The sequence below is a fragment of the Haliaeetus albicilla genome, chromosome 18, assembly GCF_947461875.1.
Source record: "Haliaeetus albicilla chromosome 18, bHalAlb1.1, whole genome shotgun sequence".
Classification (NCBI taxonomy): domain Eukaryota; kingdom Metazoa; phylum Chordata; class Aves; order Accipitriformes; family Accipitridae; genus Haliaeetus; species Haliaeetus albicilla.
Window position 1 is genome coordinate 10,822,883 of NC_091500.1, and position 20,274 is coordinate 10,843,156.

Consider the following 20,274-nt stretch of genomic DNA (forward strand, 5'->3'; position numbering starts at 1 on the left):
TGTGGAGGCAGCTTGGAGAGATGAGGTGCAGCACTTCTTCTTTGGTGGGTCTGCCCTGGCAGGCTTGGTGGGATCTGCAGACTGGGTGAGATTTGCTTTCCAGGGCAAGCTGTATTTCCAGGCAGGAGAGCAACATGGAAAAAGGTTTTAGGAGGAGAGTAGCAGAAGAGTGCAACGTATGTGGGACACAGGGTTGAGTGGCAGAATAAAATGGAGGGAGGGAGTACAGGGAAATGGGAACCCAGATGAGAATATAGAAGAAAATGTAGAGAGCCCTGGAGGGGAGAAGGGTAAGGCTGAATTTGGCAGAGAAGGAGACCAACGAGGTGCTCCAAAGAAAGGAGCAATAAACACTCTGTAGCAGCTAAGGAAAATATAATTCTGTCATAATTTTCAGTCTCTTCCTTCCAAACACAGATGTCTATACAACTACGTGCAAGTTTGTATACATCTATATGTCTATGTCCATACATGTATATGTGAATAAAACACTCTTTTTATGAAACTCATTTAATGGGGGGTTCTGTATATCCTAAATTTTATTCTTCTTCTGACACGGGAAAATTCCCTTAGGCTACCAACATCAGCTGCTCTCTGTTATGCTGCCATCTGTTATGTAAAATAACTAGAATTCCTTTTTTCTCTTTCCCCAGTGGCTTTCCTGTTTTTCAGCTTTGGTCAGCTCTGGTTAGTTTTGTCTTTTTAGCTTTCTTTTATGATGCAAAATGGACTTTTACTTGTTAAATAAATAAAATATTGCAATATAGGATAAAAGGATTTATCTCTGCATATAAAATGCATCAAACCTATCTACGTTAGTTATTTGAGAAATACCCTTTTCTTTGCTTTCTAGTTGCTGATTTAAATCACAATATATTCCAAAGTGTATGTGGCATTTATGCTGGGAGTTGTAGCAAGTCCACTCTGGTGGTATAGTGGTATACTTCAGATCTGAATCCAGATTCAGATTTTAAACCATCTTTGAAATGCAGCTGTGATTGAATTAAGGGTTTCAATTTAGAATTTTCGTTCATTTAAGATCCAATACCCAAATTATTGTGCCAGAAACTAAATATCCATAATATTTATACTGCCAGTACTTAACATGGTACACCATAGATGGCTTGGAAGTCTTTGGAGACTTGTTAGGTTGACACAGACTTTGAAAATATGTGAAATGCACTGTAAAACAGACTGCACAGCTGTATTGTTATCTTATTTTAATTCTTTTCTTAAAACTAGAACTTTTCTATTTTTTTGGTGACTCTCAGATAAGTTTTTAGGGTAAAGCCTCTGCACATCTTCCTATGTAGTCTATACATCCACAGTCTCTTTAGACTGAAGAAATATTCACTATACACGTAGAAAATTCAATTTTTATCTGACCAAAGGGGTTTTACAGAAGAATGACCTTTCTGCAGGTTTTCAGATGACTGTATTAAACCCAGGATTCAATAGTCTATATTGCCCTCAGAAGATAACAAACGCTGTGATGCGATGTCTATCCCTCTAGCTCACCTTTCCCTTGGGAATCTGTGCAGCTCCCTCTGTTCTCTCAGCTGGTGGAAATGATGTTGGAGTCTATGAACTCTCTACATCACAAATGTCACTTTATAAATGTAAGGGGAGAGGAGACTTTGACATTTTTTAGCCTCTATTTTGAGCTAGGTTTCCAGGAGGAGGGAAAATGTGATGGTCATAGGGGACTGCTGATCCTCTGCTGTTTTAAAAGAGGGGGCAATGAGAGAGAAGGTGTTCCCTGCCTAGTGCAAACTGGTTATTCAGATGAGAACTTCGGGGAGGGAAGGGGCTGTGGGTGCCTTTTGGAGCTGATCAAGGAGAAGCAGAGAGGGAACAACAGGAACTGCTCTCATATGGGACTGCTGTATCTGCTGGCCTCCAGCAGATGAGCGGGTGGAAGTAGTACGACATTCATAAAGTTTGTTGTTTCCTAAACCATCTGAACCTCTTTTATTTAGTCTTTGAGATGAAAAGCCACAAAAACCCATGCAAAGCCTGCCTGTGTCTGTGTGTGAGAGCTAATTTGCCATGTGCTCTTGTAGATGCATTCTATGGCTCCACAAACTCACCACCTTCCCTGGAGAGCTCACCCTATCTAGATGATCAAGATGTCCTGCCTGGGAGCTGTGAGTGTCCTAAGGGCCAGCAGCAATGGGCTTGTGGGCCTCTGCTTCCATGAAGGACTAAGGGACAGAGATGATGGATCTCATACCACTTAAATTCAGCTATGTAAAATTCATCACCTAAGTCTCAGCTGCTTTTCTGGGCATCCTTTAAAGTCATTAGAGGTAAAATAGGAAGTTGCAAGAATTTTTTCTTCTTATCTAACTCTCCCTTTGGATGGGAAAAATAGCCCCTCAGAGTGCCCCTTCGACACCACAGATGGCGCAGAAAGCCTAAACCCAACTTTTATACATTGACATTCAGATGAAGCTGACTCCACCTGGAGTCTGTGCCGGACATGTCCCAGGAGGAGTCCTAGTGAGACACAGCAAAGCTGAAAGCCGGTAAGCAGTGAGCTGAGACTCAGCACAGCGGGCTGGGAGGTGTCCAAACGTGGGGATGTTGACCAGATCAGTGGCACCACCACAGACCCAACCAAACTTGCTTAAATTCACTGTCATATGCCAGTCACAGATCAACCCAAATGCAGCTCCACAGAGATATTCACTGTCAATCAGTAAGGTCCCCTGGAGCGAATAAGCGGTGTGTTTTAGCGGTTCCTCTGCAAGAGTATTCAGCATGGAGGTGTGCTTGCTGTGTGGGGAATTACCCAGACTTCAGTCTTGTAGCAACATGACAGTAGACTGAAGACACTTCCCTCTCTTGTAAGAAATCATGTTTTCTTGAAACACTTGAGGAATTTGGCAATAAATAATGGCTTTGAACATTACATCATTAAGACTACTAAATATGGGGAAAAAATTACAAATATACAGTTTTTACTCTATGCAAACCCTCTAAGAAGGGGCTACATACTACGTATTTACTGAACGATTTTTCAGGAATTCTCCAGTTAGGAAAAGCTGTAACAACTAGAAAGTTACTCAAGCCACAGAGCAGTGGATTTTGCTCCATGAGATGTGCCTTTTGGGGGGGTTTAAAGGGAGTTTAGAGAGATCTGTGTATTAGGAAATTCGAGCCAGGACAGGAAAAGAAACCTTTCTGTTACATGACAGACGCACTGAGCACTACAATGAGCTGCTGAAACTCTTCAGGCATGACAACATGTTCAGTATCACTAACAGAAACAAGGGATTTATCAGTGGGGAGAAAAAAAACCACCTCATCCTGTCTGTCACTTTAGAATGATATATACTTGGATTGCTTCCTCCTCCACTGACTTGCAGCCACCTTTAGGGATGGGACAAGTGCAGCTGTTCAAACAGCATGCAGCAACCCTAAACCATGCAAGGAAGTGGAGAGATATATCATGATTCTCTGTCTGCAAAGAATTCTAGGAAGACAGTTGAAATTCCTTTGCATCCCGAAAATACTGCGTCTCTTCTGACAGAAATATGCCAAGGTATCTTTAGTGTCCAAGCATATTTGACTTCTTTGTTTTGTGACCACTAAAGCGAGGGCCCACCATTGCAAGTCTCATGGAAGGAGCAATATTTACTTTTCAGCTCAATTTTGATAAATTGAGAACAAGCAACTGTTTTGACTGAGAAAGCATCATTTAATGGGAGTACTTAAAAAACGTGTTCTGAATTTTATTTTTTTTCCTAATCTCTCTAAAAATGCAGAGAAGGTGAGAGTTTATGTAGAGATCTGGGCAAAACTCTTTTTGTTTTTTATGGCCATTTCTGACTCTCCTGTTGACACGTTACTTGACCACCTTCTCTGCAACCAATTTTTTTTTTTCTCCTAAAAGAAGATGGAATAGTCATTCCCATGTGATTATTTTCAGGAAAATATTCCCAACTTGAAGATACCTTAGGAGTATTTAATCTAACCATGAAAAGAAGCTGTTCTTCTAGTTGTGTTAAAGAGCCAGAACTATCTTGAGAAGTGCTCTACAAAGGAGATCTACATGATTATACAGATAACACATCTAGCATTGTACTGAAAACTTTTGCAATGAATTTAGTTCAAACTCAGGCACTGGCCTGGGCTGGCAGGGCTTCACTGATCTGTTCAGGGTGCAGGACCATCTCCAGAGCCCTCAAAGCACGCAGAAAAATCGCAAGCAGGGTGGCTCTTTGCTGTATCAGCATGACCCAGACATGCTGTACTAGTGATACCTATTGTACATGTTACACAAGTAAAGGGTATGATCCTACAACTGGGCTTTGGAACTCTCACACAGGCTGTCCAACACCACAGCAGAACAGCTGAAAGTGAAAAGCTATGTGAGGCTTCATGCATCTTTAATTTTGGACAATGAAGCCTCCCTCTCTGGTTGACAGATCCAATGTTGCTCCTGGAGTGGATTTAAACAGCTGTAATGTCAAGGATTTACAAAAATTCAAGCAGTGGAGTATAGCCCAGGGCTCAGGCAAGCACAGTTTAAATGGTATAATTAGGCATTTACTGAGATGTTTCTTTCTGCAAATTATATTACCCGTTTTTCACACATACTTACAGCCTTTGTTAGTGGAGGCATAAGGTACTATCGTAAACCCTACTGAAATATTCAATCTACGTTTTAAATGCTGGATTAGTAAAGCCAGCAATTCAAGCATTTATTAGAAATGCAATTTTCAGGCCTTTACATGCAACCAAGAGTTGTTAATTACTAGCCAGGTCCATTGGACCTCATATGTTCTTCAGGCATGGCCTAGAGAAGACCAGCCTGGAAGTGCAGAAGAGCAGGGTTGTCCTGGCTGAACGGCACATCGCTTTCCTGGTGATTTTGCTCCCTCCCTTATCCTTCATCCCTCTTGTCTATTTGGACTGCAAGGTCTCCGGAGGAGGAACTCGCTCTCACTCACTTACACAAAGCAGTCCCAATGTAGACTGAGGTCTGTGGGCAGTACTCTAACAAACATATACATATATAACATTTTCAGAGGAATAACAAGACATTTGGAAGCAGGAATCATAGAATCATTTAGGTTGGAAAAGACCTTTAAGATCATCGAGTCCAATCATCAACATGCCCGCTAAACCATGTCCTGAATTGCCTGCTTTTCCTCTTTGAGCTCCCTGCAATGAGAGCTGCTTACCAATCTACCAGGAGCCAACAGGTCTTGCCATCCTTTTTTCCCTTCTCACCCTGATCTTGCTACAGCTCTAAAATGTCAAGATATGATATTCCTAGTAGTGTTGAACCTTACTTTCTGAGAGACAAAAATCTGGGCACTCTCCCTCTGAAAGTATGACTTGCAGCAAGAAAAAAACTCACAGGACGTCTACTCTTCCAGATTAATTCCTCTTAATTCTTCTGATTCTTGAGGTCAGGAAATTATGACAGGAAATTATATAACACAAACAAAACATCATTTAAAGGGGAAACTTAGATTGAACAAATAGCTTTCCTGTTAGGATGCTCATGATGAAAACTGCAAATGGCTGTCAAGGGCAAGCCCTTCACGCAGGGCTGTGCTTTCTTTCCTGGCCTGAGTACTCTTCTCCTAAAAAATAGTTCACCTACAGCCTTACAAAAGATACTGAATCTGAAGTAGGAAGGAAGTAGCTGCCATACAAATGTGCCATGTGATTTTTAAAACTATTGCTGGTAGATATTCCTACAAAGAACTGCAAATACAATGGAAGTTAATGTAAAGGAAACCACCCTGTGGATCAGAAGCATTTTCACTTCTGTCACGGGAGGTACAAGAAGTAAATGACTTCAGCTTCTAGCTACAATATTTACCAGTACCTGCCACTTACATATATAAAGTGGATGCTTAGGCTAGCACATTGTCTTAATTTTCTTCAGGGCTACTTTCAAGCAAACCTTCGAGAAGCACCGTAAGCACCACAAGCCCAAAGGCTGAGCAGCTGTGGCTGTGCACGGCTGGTGGGTGTCCAGGCACTGCCCCAGCCCTGGCCAGGACGCCAGCATCACCCAGTTTGGTGCCTGGCCCCTCTGGAACAGCCACAGGTGATTTATCACTTGCTACTAACCCACCCCAGTTTCCCACCTCTGTAGAATGTATGCTGCTCTCTGTATCTGCAGAATACATAAGTCAAGAATAACTCATTCTCAGTTATTGTGGCAGCTGAAAGATGCTAGAAAGGAAATCTAAGTTGTTTCAATTCTTTCTGTGCAATTTGTTCAGCTTCAGAAAGGAGAGGAACATGCAGCGGCAAGTCTAACTGTGAATGGTTTTAGGGAGGGTGAATCTGTGGGTGTAACTATGTCATCCAGTGTACCCAAGTTCACAAAGCAGGCCTTTATGAGCCTGAGAAAAAAGGGCAGAGAAACAGAGAGAAAGAGAGAGGAAAAGAGAGGGGGAGAGAGGAAAGAGAAAGAGAGAAGACGGCAAAGACAGAAGAAGAAAGAAGAAAGACAAAGATCAAAGAAAATAAAGAAAGAAGGAAGGAAAGGAAGGAAACAGGAAAAAAAACCAGAAAACAGAAAAAAAGAAAAAAGAAAAAAAGGAAGAACAGAGGAGGGAAGAGAAATGTATGCATCTTGTTTATAAATTATGACTTTCCACATAGCCTAATTTTCATCAATGAGTAAAAATATGAAATTTAACATTAAAAATGTACTCAGAAATTGAAACACAGCAAATACTACAATGATGGAAATATAATCGCAGACAGCAGTAAACCCAAATGGCTCAAGGGCAGGCAGACCAGCTCTGCACACTAGCACCAAACAACACTCCATCCCCAAATATCCAGAGACAATATGAAACCAAATGAGTATCTCTGAACAACTTTTGCTCTCAAACTGTTCAAATCTATATCTGACCTCTGCTGGCCAGGTTCTTCTAGTCTCTTTACACGATCCATTTCCAGAACACCACACACTGGCTTCCCAGGCATGGCTGAGGCTGGTACATGATGTTTTGCATATGGCTATTTTGATTCTTGTCACAATGGGGGATTACACCAAGTTCTCAAGTAACTAAGGAATCCAACCATTGTTTCCAACTGTTTTCCAAACCCTGAGCAGACACCAGTACTTTGGAAGATGGTATTTGGTGGAGTGAGGTATATGACCGGCCTCCCAACAGATACCCAGGCAGTGTGGCCTCGTTTCGCTCGCCTGCCTGGGAACTCCCCAGGTCAGGTTTCCCACGGGCTAACACACCTTATTGCCACCCAGCCACTGGGACAGCTATGACTGCATTGACAGAAAAAAACCCACCCTTTGCTTATAGAATACTTCCTGGCCAGACTATTATTAACACAGATTTTCATGTTCATGTTCTTGCTATGTTTATATAAAACAGAATTGATTTTACTTGCTTGTTTTAAACGTATAGGAAGTGCAGAGAGAATGTGCCTGCATGGAAACATGATGGACTGGCCATCAAAGAGGGATGACTTCTCCTCTTCGACTGCAAAACTGCATGTGACAGGTAATTGATTCTTTGAACACATCACTGAGAGGCATTCACATACTGGGTATGCTACAGGGACCTGGGACAGCACAAATAAACCACGGTGAGATGCATATTGCAGAGGTACAAGTCTCCACAAACATACTAACCCTGTGCTCAGCCCTCACGGAGAGCCATCACCTCACCGGGCTTGGGGATGCGTCCCTCCTCCCAAGTGCTGCGGGGCACATCCTGGCTTTTCGGAAATAATAACCATGTATTTCATGTGAACATCGGACAATGACAGCTACATGAACACTAATCACACGAAGTCTCTAAAAGTAGTTTCAGACACAAAATGTAGCATTCCTCAGCATTACCAAGTCTTTTTTTAATGGCAAAGTTTGTGAGCTCTTGCACTATAATGTATTGTGCGCAAGAGTCAACAGCTTCACATGTGCTTTCTTTTCAAGCATCAATCTGTATTACAGTTGAGTTTACACTGTAATCCTTGGCTAGCCACAAAAACCTGTAGACTTTTAGATGCTTGTCCCCTGTTAATGAGACTACAAGACTGATTTCTTGGTGTTATGACATCAATGCGACCTCATATTTACATGGAAAAAATTACCGGCAGAAAATACCAGCACAAGTCAAACCCTGAAATCCTTTCCTGAGCAGAAACTCTCATCAAAATCAGTAGGCCCAAAGATGTAAGGATCACTCACGTTAAAGTTTCAGGGCTGTTCTTTCAATCTACATGTCTAAAAAATACCTGTTAAAATGTGTCAGATCAGTTTGCTTTGTGTCTTTTCTTGCCAGCATGAAAATGCCTTGATGATTGCACAATCAGAGTCCTTCAAAGAATAGCTCTGATTTGATTTAAAACACTTCATAATGCTGGCTTTGCCACATAGACTACACTTGCCTTTGGGACAAATGAGATACTTTCTGCCTATCAAGCTGAAATCCATGCAACAGTTCTCAGATTTTAATGAGCAGAAAATCTTTGTTGGAAAGACAGGTTAGACCTGATTTATTTTTTTTTAAGATGAGAAAATACTGTCAATAGCAGCGTGAAGGAGCCAATGTGTGTTCACTGGTTACAGTAATTAATGTTGTACATGAAAAAATGTTGTAATGTTGTACATGAAAAAAGGATTAGTGCAGCATGGATTTCACATTTTGTAGATGTGGAAAATTTAGTTACAGGTTCATATTGGCGAACAAATGCCATGAGCTGATCCCACTCCTATTGACATTAAAGGGAATTTCATCATTCATTTTCTAAGGAACAATTATTTTCTTTACTACCATACCCAAGAATCTTACCTGAGCAGCTCAGGGTTTTAACTTTGCAGCACACTCCCAGGACATTATAACACAGACAGTGCAGAAGACCTGATTTTGAAGACGTGTCTTAGTATAGGCACTCCTATGGGAACAGGGAAGGGAGCCTATTGTGTAGATAGCAGGCAGCCATGGAAATCGAGGACCGCAGACTGAATTTAAGGGCGGCAACATGAGCTCCTAGTGTAAAGCAAAAGGGAATAATGTGATTCATGGCTGGATGAACAAGGAAGTAGTGAGTAGGAGTGGGGAGCTGATCTTATCTCTCCCCACTGCTCTGGTAAGACTAATATTGGCATAGTGCAAAAAGTTCTGGTGCCCGTATTTTAAATGGGAAAAGTTGGACACAGGTCAGAGGGAGGATGGGAGAAAATGTCTCTCTCTAGTGAAAGCCTGGAAGGGATTGCTCTGCTTACCTTATCAAAAAGATGGAGCCATGACTTGGCTAAAGTGTACAAGTACCACCACAACAAGATGATACCATATGCAAAAGATCTCCTTCATCTAGTGGAGAAAGCATAGCAGGAATCAACGGCTAGAAGCCGAAGCCAAACAAATTCGTACAAAGAAACCCAGGCATGCATTATTAATAGTAAGAGCAATTAATCCTGGGAACTACTTACCAAAAGTAGGGTTGGATTCTCTGTCTCTTGATGTTTTCAGATCAAGATTGGATGTCTTCCTAGTAGAGATGCCCTAGGCAAACCCCTATGAAAGGGAAGCAAGGTGAGACATAATAGTCCATGATATACCATCAGACTAGTTGACTGGATGATCCTGTTGTTACTACTCACTGGCTCTATCTCTGCTAGTAAATTAAAGTGTCAAGACCTAGGCCCAGACTCCAGAACGTGATCACCCATGCTATTAAATTGGTAGGATAGTCCCTCATGTGCTGTTGGCCTGGGTCAACTAGCCCTCTCTCAAACACACTTAGCACAGTTTGGGAATGAGCGTAGTCCAGGGCTACAGGAAATTTGGACATGGGCACCCTATTTTGGAAAGAAAAGGAATGTAATGGTGGTACTTGCTGACCAGACCACCCTTTGGTTGGCAAAATCCATTTTTGCCTGTATTACTTGCAAAGGCTTGAGTTGGCTACGGCTGCACAAGGTTCAATGCTGAGCAAGAGAAACGCCTGTGAATCAGATATTCCAGAGCCACCTCCGAGTAGGTGGAATGATGTTGACACACTCACAGCTTTGATGAGCCCTAAAAGGGAAAAAGGAAGAATGTTTTGACATATTTTGAATATTCAGAAAGGATAATTGTTTCCTGCAGTAACTGACATTCCATAGGAGTAGTGTATTGCTGCCAGTCATGTCCATACTAGATAGAGATGTTGAAGCAGTGCTTCCCACACAACCCTCACAATTAGGCAACACGGAGCCTGATAACCGGGATCTTTTAAATGTCAACATAGCTTCCTATTCCAGTGCTCACTTGGTGCTCATTAGCAGCATTGAGTTAATGTGTTTTGCTGCTGATGGTGATGATGTACAGGGACCCAACTGCTACCCCTCAATGTCTGCTGTAATAGGAAAACAAGGAGTGCAAGTTCATTACAAGATTTAGTATCTCATCTCAGGGATCCCAGAAGGATGCTCTTCACTGTTTCCAAGTGCTGGAAGCATTTCTTGCCTCCTGAATGTTAAACAGATACTAACCCTCAGGCTTTGTAGAGAAGAAAAAATCCCATATACTCTGACTAAAGCTTTAGCTCTAAACAATTTCTATAGTTAAATTGCATCTACAATGCATGTTTTCCAGCACTGTTGAACCTGGCAGCACAGTAAATATTGTATGGGCCATAAAGACAGTTGGGCAGTAGTTGCTGGGCTTCCAATGTGCCCATCAGATGTCCCTAAAGCATAGTTTGGTCTGTTGGGAGACATGGTACAAAAGACTGGCATTATAGCGAGCCTCTACATAAAGACTTCCAGACTTCATCTCCGTTCATAAATCAACCAACACAGATCCCCCAAGAGAAAACAAAATAGTGTTATCTTTCTTCTAGTTGAAGAAATCAAGACTGAAAGGCTAGGTGCTTTTGATTCACAAGACATCCAAAGAGAACTGAAGGACAGGTCTCCATTGCAGGTCACTGTGTAGAGACACAACATAGCTTTGTAAGCGCTGCATACCTCCAAAACAGACGTTTTCCTCCACGCTGAATACCACAGTGCCAGGACTAACCTAACAGACCGTATCTGAATGAGGGAGTCAACCATTAGTTCACATATCTCCACAAAACACCCAAACGAGTCTTGTGCTCTGGGTGTATCGCAAGACTCTCTTGCCCTAGAACAATGAGCAATTCTGAGTCTCACCGAAAGAGTGCCACAGTTGCAGCAAGGGAATGCAAAAAGACTGTAAAGTTCTCTTCTCCAAGCCTAAAGATCCTTTGCTGACAACAAGGTCATCTATCTCAGATCAAGGTTTATTATTTTTGTGAAACTCAGATCACTCAGCAGCTGGAGGCAATTTCCTAAGCATCTGCATTTTTACAATGTGAAGCCAAGGTGGGATGAAAGGGCAAAACCCAGTGAGCTCTCAGAAAACCTGGCACTCCTGGGCTTTGCAAGTTTGCCTTAGCTGAATAAAGTTGTCATTTGCAAGGTATCCGTGAAAAGCATCTGGTTTAAGTGAAGCAACACTGTGGTTGTGATTTTCCCTTCATTATACAGAAAAAACATATTTTAGAAAATTTCAGTCACATTTCATCCTGGCCTTAGAAAATTATGTTGTCATAAAAAGTGGATGTAACACTGAAAAGCAGCTCTCTGAACAGAGGATACAAATATCCTAGCAAAGTGTAGAGACGCCCACAGTCTGGCCATCGCAGTCACAGCTCAGGCATGGTTCAGGAGCTGGACTGTGGCCGATAGGCATTTTGGATGTGGCCACTCAGTTTGGGGGGGAAGGTTGCTTACCTGTGTGGCCATGAGGCATGCCACAACTCTAGACCATGGGGCAGAAAGCAGTCCTTGAACTTTTTTTTATTCACAGTGGTGCCATCTTAGGATTTATCTTGCCAGGACATGAAAGAACAAGAGCAAATGAGGCTCTCAGCAGCACAGACAGACTAATAACATCATATATTGGTCTTATTTAAGATTATAAAGAAAAAAATCAGATAGTACTCTTATTTGTTCTATTCAAAGCATAGAGAGGTACAGATACCAAGTGCTAACAGTGTTGATTTCCATACTTTTTATTACTCTTCATTCTGCCATTCTAGGTACTGAAACTGTCTTTGTGACATGGTATTGCATTTTTAGAGAAGATTATGGGTGGATCATGTCTCTGGATGCAGCACTGGTCTCTAACATTTTTTAATATTTTTATAGAGCATAGAGAGCAAAGGTGGTAATAAATTCCCAGGTCATATCCACACTGCTACCACTCCCTCTACGACAGTGACAGTGAGTCTTCTCAGATGGAGGCCCTGCAGTGTGAGAACTTCTAACAGAAGAAACAAAGGCGCAATAGCAAGAAGAGAGAGGCTTGGCAAATAGCTGAGCAAGAGACTTTACTGGGCATATTCAGACTTGCCAAACTGAACCCAAACACATGACCCTGCATCTGTCAGGACGTGTCCATGTCCACTATATGCTCAGTCTCGTGATGGACGTGTTGTCAAGCAGAGAAGCCTAACTCAGTCATCTCTCCTCCACTCTGCTGTTGATGGTCTGTCGGATCATAGAATCATAGAATATCTCAAGTTGGAAGAGACCCATACTTGGGTCGTAGAATCATAGAATATCTGGAGTTGGTAAGGGATCCTGGTAGCATCCCTCACCTCATTGTTGTCGTCCCATTTTTTTGGTCTTGTCTGCTTACTTTTGTAACACTTTCAGCATGTGCTACTAAGCTGGGTGCAGTTTTGAACTATGCCTCCTTGAAAACCAGAGCAACCCCGACTCAACCTCCCATTCAGAAACTTGGGAGACTAAATGACTCTGTGTAGCCGCGATTAAGCAGTGTTTTCCCAGTCACAGCAGCAAGCTTTAACAAAGTGTTTTAAATGAGTAGAACTTTATTAGAGGGAAGGGAGGGAAGGAAACAGAAGGAAGCATTAGTCTGGGAAACCTGAATTAACAGTCAGCAAGCGCCAGCCTTGCTCCTTAGTGTAGTTATTCAGGAATTAGCCTGGGCCCAGCTTTCTGCTCGCAGCTGTGATGGTGCCGAAGGGATGGCTGCTGCCCTCCTCCCTGGTCAGATTCCCCTTGAAGCATGCCTGTGCTCAGGGTGGTTCAGTGGGATGACTGGTCAGGCCATTTCCAGGGCTGTGAGTATCCCATGGACAATGATCCCAGCCTTGCTACTGGTGAAGTAGTCCCCATGGAGCCCTTAGGCTAGGTAGATGCTCCCAGTTGCCCTAGACACCATGGTGCCCAGTAGACTCCATGCCACAGGTTTTGCTATGGGCTGCTGTGGCTCATGCTGTACCACCTCTTGCTTACAGCCAGGGATCTGCTCCCTTCTGCAGCCATCACTCTCTCAGGCCACCTCCTCACCTTCTCGGGGCCATCACCACACTGGTATCCATCTGGAGCTCCCTTGGGAAGCTTGGGGTGGCTCTTCTCCAGGCTCACCAGTGGGGCCAGTGGACTCCACATCTTTTGAGATGCCCAGCCATCATGTTTAGAAGTCTTCTGGGTGCAGCAGTTTTCTCCTACTATGTGTTTTCACTGTACCAAGGCCAAAAAATGTAAAGCTTCTAGCTATTACTAATGTAAGTAACAATGATGGTTTCAATAATACAATACTACGTGGTCCATAAGAGGATTATAACTCTACCAAAAGCCAAAAGTGATGGGAGTGCAAACAGAGAGGTGGGCTAAAAAAAACAGTGTAAGTAGTTACCTGGTGAAGCACTGGCCTCTTTGCAATGGAGAATGTGGTTGATAACCATCACCCCTCTGATGCCCGAGAAGAGGGATATGTGCTCAGGTACATGGGGAGGCATGATGCAAAAGGAGGGTAAGGAAAGGAAACACAGGGAACCACAAGGGGGAAAAAGGATGAGCAGAGCACATGATGTGAGACAGGGCAGGAGAGCAGGATGAGGCAGAGAAACAGCCGATCTGAGACATGGTGCAGCCGTTTCCTACCCACAGTGTTCCATCTTCCCTGAGGATACCCCCTTCTCTTCCTTCTCTCCCTTCAAGTCTTCACTACCGGCACACTCTGTGTCCATGGGGCTGAAGACCAAGATACCTCCTGCCTGGACAGCCACAATGGCACCAGTGCTAGTGACATCCAAAAGAGCCCGGAAATCCTTGTTTCTACCTGGTACCTCTCCTCCTCCTCCCTCAGCATGTTTTGGCACTGATATTAGCCTTGAAGGTCCTTACATCAGGAATGAATTGCATTTAGTTCAGGTTTGCCAGCTGCTATTATAATCTGTATTTGTATTTCTCCAAAGCCTTCCTACCAGGTCCCAGGATATATTTTCCCTCTTATTACATGTTACAGAAACTCCCTTCAAGCCGCCTCCCTTCCCTGCGCACCCAGAGCAGCATGCGTGGGGTTAACCGAGCTCTGCACAGCATTCAAATTTTTGAAAAAGGGGCCATGGGCATTGCAGCTTTCAGTATGTTTCCTCCTGTGCGGAGGCGCGAAGCCGGAGCGCGCCGTGGGTGGCAGACATGAGTGACACGGTACAAAGTTCGAGCCAGCCTGACTGGGCTGAAGCTGCAGCTGAGTTAATACAGGCAGTGGTGCTGGCTCAGCCCGGGAGTGGAGAAATGTCTCTGTTGGGTACGATAACGGAGTGTGAGAGGTGTTGGGAGGTGAAAGCCATGGCAGACCAAGACTCCCAGTGCCCTCCAGCCACGCTGCCTCGCTCCCGAGGATGTGACTCACGGAGATACGGTAATCAAGGGAAACGTGAAATATTTGACGTTGCCCCCACCCTCTCACAGCAAAAAATGCGTTGGCTTTCACGTCCTGCAGGCAGCTCGCTCACATATGTTGTGCGTTCCTCGGAGCAAGGAAACAACCAGCGGTGTTACACTGGAGAAGAGAAATACCCGAGCGGTGCCGAGGATGACGCAGGACAAGAAGGAGAAGAACAAACAGTCCTCAGCACCCGGTGCTGGGAGAAGCCATCCTCGGGCCTGGGACACGCCGGCAGCCCGAGGGGCATCGGCTGGAGCGAAGGTGCCGTATTCCTTGCAGCTGACCGTGAGGAGCTGTGGGATGAAACGGAGACTTTCCCTGTGGAAGAGCCCTGGTTCACATTTAATTAAAAAAAAAAAAAAAAAAAAAAAAAATCAATCTGCTGCTGCATGCATAGCTTGGCTCTGTCTTGACTTGTGCGTGATTTTTGAGCAGCCCTCCTCATGGCTGGAGCAGCATCAGCCATTTTGTGCTTAGGCACAGATTAAAGGATGTCTTGCCTTTGGTTTCCCATTGTCTGTCCTCTCTGTACCAAGTACACCTGATTTTAACTCGTCCTTACTTTATAGAGAAGGGCAAAACTCCCAAGAATTCAACTGCATTGCATCAAAGATAATGCTTTAAGAAAAAAAAAAAAACCACAAAAAAACCACCCTGGGTATGCGGTGAAAGGGCCTCCCTCCCTCCCTCCCTCAGGTGGAGATGAGAATTTGGGACTTTGCAATATCAATCTGGCAATTTGGGCTTCTGTTTCAATGGAGCTTCTTCATTAAATAAATCCTATTTAAATCTGCTTCTCTATCACCAGAAGAACCACTCTGGGCAAATCTTACCCCTCTTCCTTCTGTAAATGACTGTGATGAGCTTAGTCATGTGCACTGGATCTGCATTGCTTGAAGTTAGTACCTAACAATTTAGTGAAATAAAATTAGCATTTTAGCCATTTCTTTCTCAGATTCTCATTTCCTGATTTCCCTTTGTTATCTACGTAGGAGGAAAGCAAGCGAGTTCTTCTTCATCCTCTCTGGCTGTGAGGCAATTAATTCCTCTTTTTAATTGTGAGGGTGTTTTGCCATAAATGGTTTAACTTCTACCCAGGTTGTCTTCTGCATCATCTCCCACTGCTTCTCAAAACCTTTAAGAAATATAACGTGTTATCGCTGCAGGGGGTCCCTAACTCCCACATTGTGCTACCTCTGGAAAATGCCCCCATGGGGATACCTGTTATGTCAAGCGCTTTTTTTAAATTGTAGGGGCTTTAAGCAGTCCTGCTCCCTGCCAGTCCTGATTGTATTGCAGTGAGCACAGACGGCTGGTGTGTTGTCCGTGCTGAGGCTGCCCCTCTGCCCCCTTCCTATGGGGCCAAGGTGGCTTGAATCCCTGCCTGCCCCAGCAAGGCTGCTTTTTTGGGGAGCAATTTCTTCATTCACCACCTCTGTGACAGCCACTTCCCTTGGTGAAACGTGTAAGGAAAAGAAATCACCCCATAAGTACCCTGGCAGCTAGCAAGGGTTAAAAGTTTCCTCTAGAAACCTTCTGTATCTGAAGGTTTTGGTTAATATGAACCAAAATTATTTGCTAGAACATGTGTATCTGCTGTGGAGGGGGAAAAAAGGGAGAGAATTTTTGCTTAACACAGGAGAAATTTATTCCATGAAGGTAGCTAAGAGGTCAGTGTCAGGGACCTTTGCCTAGACCAGAGTTCAAATGTCCTCTCTACAAATAGCTGGACATGAGGACAGGGACTCGACCTTTAGTCTGCCGTCTAGATCTGAGTATAAAAAAACATTTCCTGTTTAGTCAGAGGTTGAATGAACAGTTAGAGGGGAAATTTTGGCTTGGGTTGAATCAAGAAGCAAAATTTTGGGGTTTCTGGAGAAGAGAAATACTTTTGTTACCATCTAAGATATTTTTGATCTAAACCAAAATGTTTTAAGACTCTTGGGGGAGATTGAACTTAACCCTTCAAAGGGTTTCTTTTGTAAATTTAAGGTAATTTTTAAATTCAAGAGGCCTTTTTGCAACAAAAAGTGAAAAGTTATATTTGGCAAATACCAGGAAGAAATACCAAAGTAATATTTTCAAAAAATATGCCTCCATTTGAGGGTCAATATTTTTGGTCAAACTTAACCCAGGTCTATAACTAGATTTGGTCTTTCTAAAGGTGGGATTATTTTTCAGGAAAAAAATGTACTGTTTGTAAAATTCAATGTAAAAAGCTTCCACATTCTCTCACCACACCTGGACTAAAGACCTTGACTATTTGGCTATACTGGAGTAGGTGACTCTCCCTCACTCATATTCTTTTCTTCATCTCTAAAAATAGTGGTTTCCTCCTGTGGTGAAACAAGAAATCAGTTTTCTGGTCAGAGCACTTGTCTCCTAGGGGGTTTAACTCCATTGCAAATGTACTTTCCCATTAAATGCCTGACCAACACATGGGAGCAGTTTATGAACGGCAACACCGTCGGCAAGCCCACACGCACGTGCCAGTCCGCTGGCATCTCACCAGGCTGCTGACAGGGAAAGAGGTGGCAGAGGAATTGTCTCAGACAGTGGCACAGTCTCTTGTGGACTAATTTCAGAGGAAAGCAAGACAAAATTATCCTTCAGGTTTGAGGCTCTTACTGTCCAAGGAAGAGAAAAAAACCACCAACGAATGACTTTCGGTGAGCTAAGTATCAGGACATCTACCTGTAGGTAAACACGTGTTTAATATCTTGAGCTGAGTATCAGTTACACTACTGTGAGTAGTATCAGCTGGATTATGACTATCTTGCCATTCCTGCAGACTCAGAGGATGGCAAGCCGAAATCGTTGCCCTTATCTATTCTGCCTGTTTGCTCTTGTGGAAAGCGAGGGACAGGTTTTCAAGGGCTCATTGTCAAGAGCTGTAACTGCTTTCAGCACAGTTCACACCCAAAGGCAGGTCAGCGAGCATTATTTTCACTTCCCTTGGAAATGTACTGAGAACCTCCGGAGATGAGATTTTACGTAATGATGAACGTGGTACAGCACTCCACAGGACCTTGTGATTTAGACTAGCATGAAGAAGCAAGGTTACTTTATTAAAAGCCCACTCCTGCCTCTACAGTATCGTCGAAACAAAAAGTTTTACACAATCTCAGCAACAGGCACGCCAGTTTTCAATGGCAGCGTGATGCACATGGGAACGCCAGTTTCACAGCCAGTGCATGTGCCATAAATTCACACAAAAAAATAGGCTTTCCCTATATTTATAGGCCCAGGATGTTGCCATGCATACAATTGTATTTTTAGATTTTATAACAGTTCCCTTCTGTGGGCAGAAACCTTATTGCCCCCCAAATAAATACTATGAAACCAAAATAAATGCCAAAGGAATTCTGGCTTCAATATAAACTGCCTAAATTCTGCCTCCTTAACTGGTACCTTGCTTGTATAATAACCACTGAGTCAGAGTATGACCCTGAATGCTTGGTCGTTACCTCCACGGGCGTTGTGGGGAAAGTGGAGGCTCATCTCCCCAGGTGCTAATTCTCGAAAGTGTGTAGTAAAGTATAACATATGAAAGGGCAGAACTAAGCTTTACATCATTTTTTAATTCAACGACTCATTCATTCAAATAAGATTTACAAAGACATTATGCAATTTTGCTGTACGTAGTCATCAGGGGTGTGTAATGAATACCTAACTCACAGACTGAGAGATTTAATTGGATGTAGATCATCTTATGACCATGGTCAGAAAGCAAACAGGGACTGTGCACCAAATGAGCTTATAACAAAATATGTTGAAGTCTCTGACTCAGTTGTTGTCTTATATAAAAGAGAAATGCTAGAGAATTGTGAAACCTTGTGAATTATGCAAGGAGGGAATTTAATTACTTTTATTGAATTTATAGATTTTTTTGCACTGCTAGCAGCTTTTAATTACTCATTACATCTTGAGCCCTTGAAAATCAGAAATAAGAACTGCAGGTAAATTTGTCCTTGATACTGCTTTTAGAGTAATGGAAAATTAAACCTATCTGTACAGGTTATTTTACAGTGATATTTTAATTCATACATAATACAATGAAAGAGAAAAACAAACAAACAAAAATCTGATTCACTCATTTCTTCCTGAAAACTTGTCAAAGAGATTAAATAAACATTTCTCAGCAAACATGTAACAGCATTTTTACTTCCACTAGAAAGGTTCTCCCACTTTGAAAAACTCCAAACGTATTTATTTATGTTACCAAAGAGCATTTCAGAAAGTTACAACACACACGCATCTATTTTCTGGCCTGCAGTTTACTGACAATACTGACATATTTTCTTGCAAATAAAAGGTGGAGGAAAGATACAGCATTTATTGCTAAATTTATAAAAATCTAATAATAAAAATTTGACACATGGATTAATTGGAAGAAAAAGCTATTTTTTTCCTCACTTTAACTTCTAAATGTATCATCAGGAGGGAAAAACAGAAATTTAAGTATGCCTCATTATCTTCCAAAGCTGTTCAGTGCTAATGGAGTGAAAGACACAGTGATTTGATTTTTTTTTACACAGACATCTGCAACTATTCATTTTATAGAAAATACCAGAAGAAAAACAAGTGAAAATGCATTTGATAATGACTCATACTTCCATTTGTAAACATGGCATAAGCACTTGACAGAAGTGGCAGTCAGATCTGAGGAGTTATGGAAAGATACATAATGTACTTTAGCCCAGAAAACTGCTGATTATTTCAACTAATGCTGACCCCAGTCTCCCTCGACCCTTAACATCATCACCTTGCCCATGGCAAAGACAGTTACTGGATTTAACTGAATTCTCAACTACATTTGTGTTGCTACTATTGGGTTTAATGTACTTATTTAGTTTGTTAGGTAGTTAACCAGTTGAGTGAAACTAAGAGTGGAGTTCAGGTGTCTGTGATTATCAATACCAGTATTGCTCAATATTTGGGATTGCATCTCCATTGGTCTTATCGAACAGCAGGGACTACAGAGTCTAAATTGTGTAACAGGGAAAAAAAGCACCACATTGGCGTCCCTGTATTTTTGCAGTTATTAATTCCCACTTAGTCTGCACTCTGCACATCCTCAGGGTTGCAGCAATTCTTGCCGATGGCTGATCCAGTTTAGTAATTTCTTTTCTCTGCTTCTCATATAGCATAGTGATGGCACATATAAACAAAGCACGTCTGTTTGATTTGAGTATTTTGACATCTCTTCTAACACCTTTACAGCACGAGCACAACAATAATAAATCAGTACCATTATTTATTATTTGCACCCAAAAGCTTTGGCCAAGCTCAGGAGATGACTGTAGCAACTTCTTTCTGCATAAAAGTGATGATTAGGTCTCTGCCTCAAAGGTGCAAGGCGACTATAAAAAATAATTGGCGTATCTTCAAGGTTTCCTCCCAAAGCCAGGTTCTCCTGGTAGCCCGGAGGACGTGACGGGATGCAGAGGGCGTTTTGGGGCTGGATGTGCCCAGATGCTGCGCGGGACGGCACGGTGGCCCAGGCCAACACCACGACGTGGGTACCGGTGCCTGTGCTTGGACGTGTGCC

The 20,274-nt window shown here is 42.7% G+C and overlaps 1 long non-coding RNA gene across 1 annotated transcript in view; it reads right to left on the reverse strand.

Moving 5' to 3' along the window:
- Positions 1-20,274, reverse strand: part of LOC138689700 (uncharacterized) — a 36,148-nt gene that overhangs the window by 14,348 nt on the left and 1,526 nt on the right. Inside the window, exons 2-7 of the long non-coding RNA XR_011328598.1 lie at positions 15,557-15,629; positions 14,257-15,054; positions 11,750-11,846; positions 9,611-10,028; positions 9,440-9,524; positions 9,233-9,320 (exon numbers count right to left, since the gene is read on the reverse strand). This is a non-coding gene — a long non-coding RNA (uncharacterized lncRNA). The remainder of the gene's footprint in view (positions 1-9,232; positions 9,321-9,439; positions 9,525-9,610; positions 10,029-11,749; positions 11,847-14,256; positions 15,055-15,556; positions 15,630-20,274) is intronic.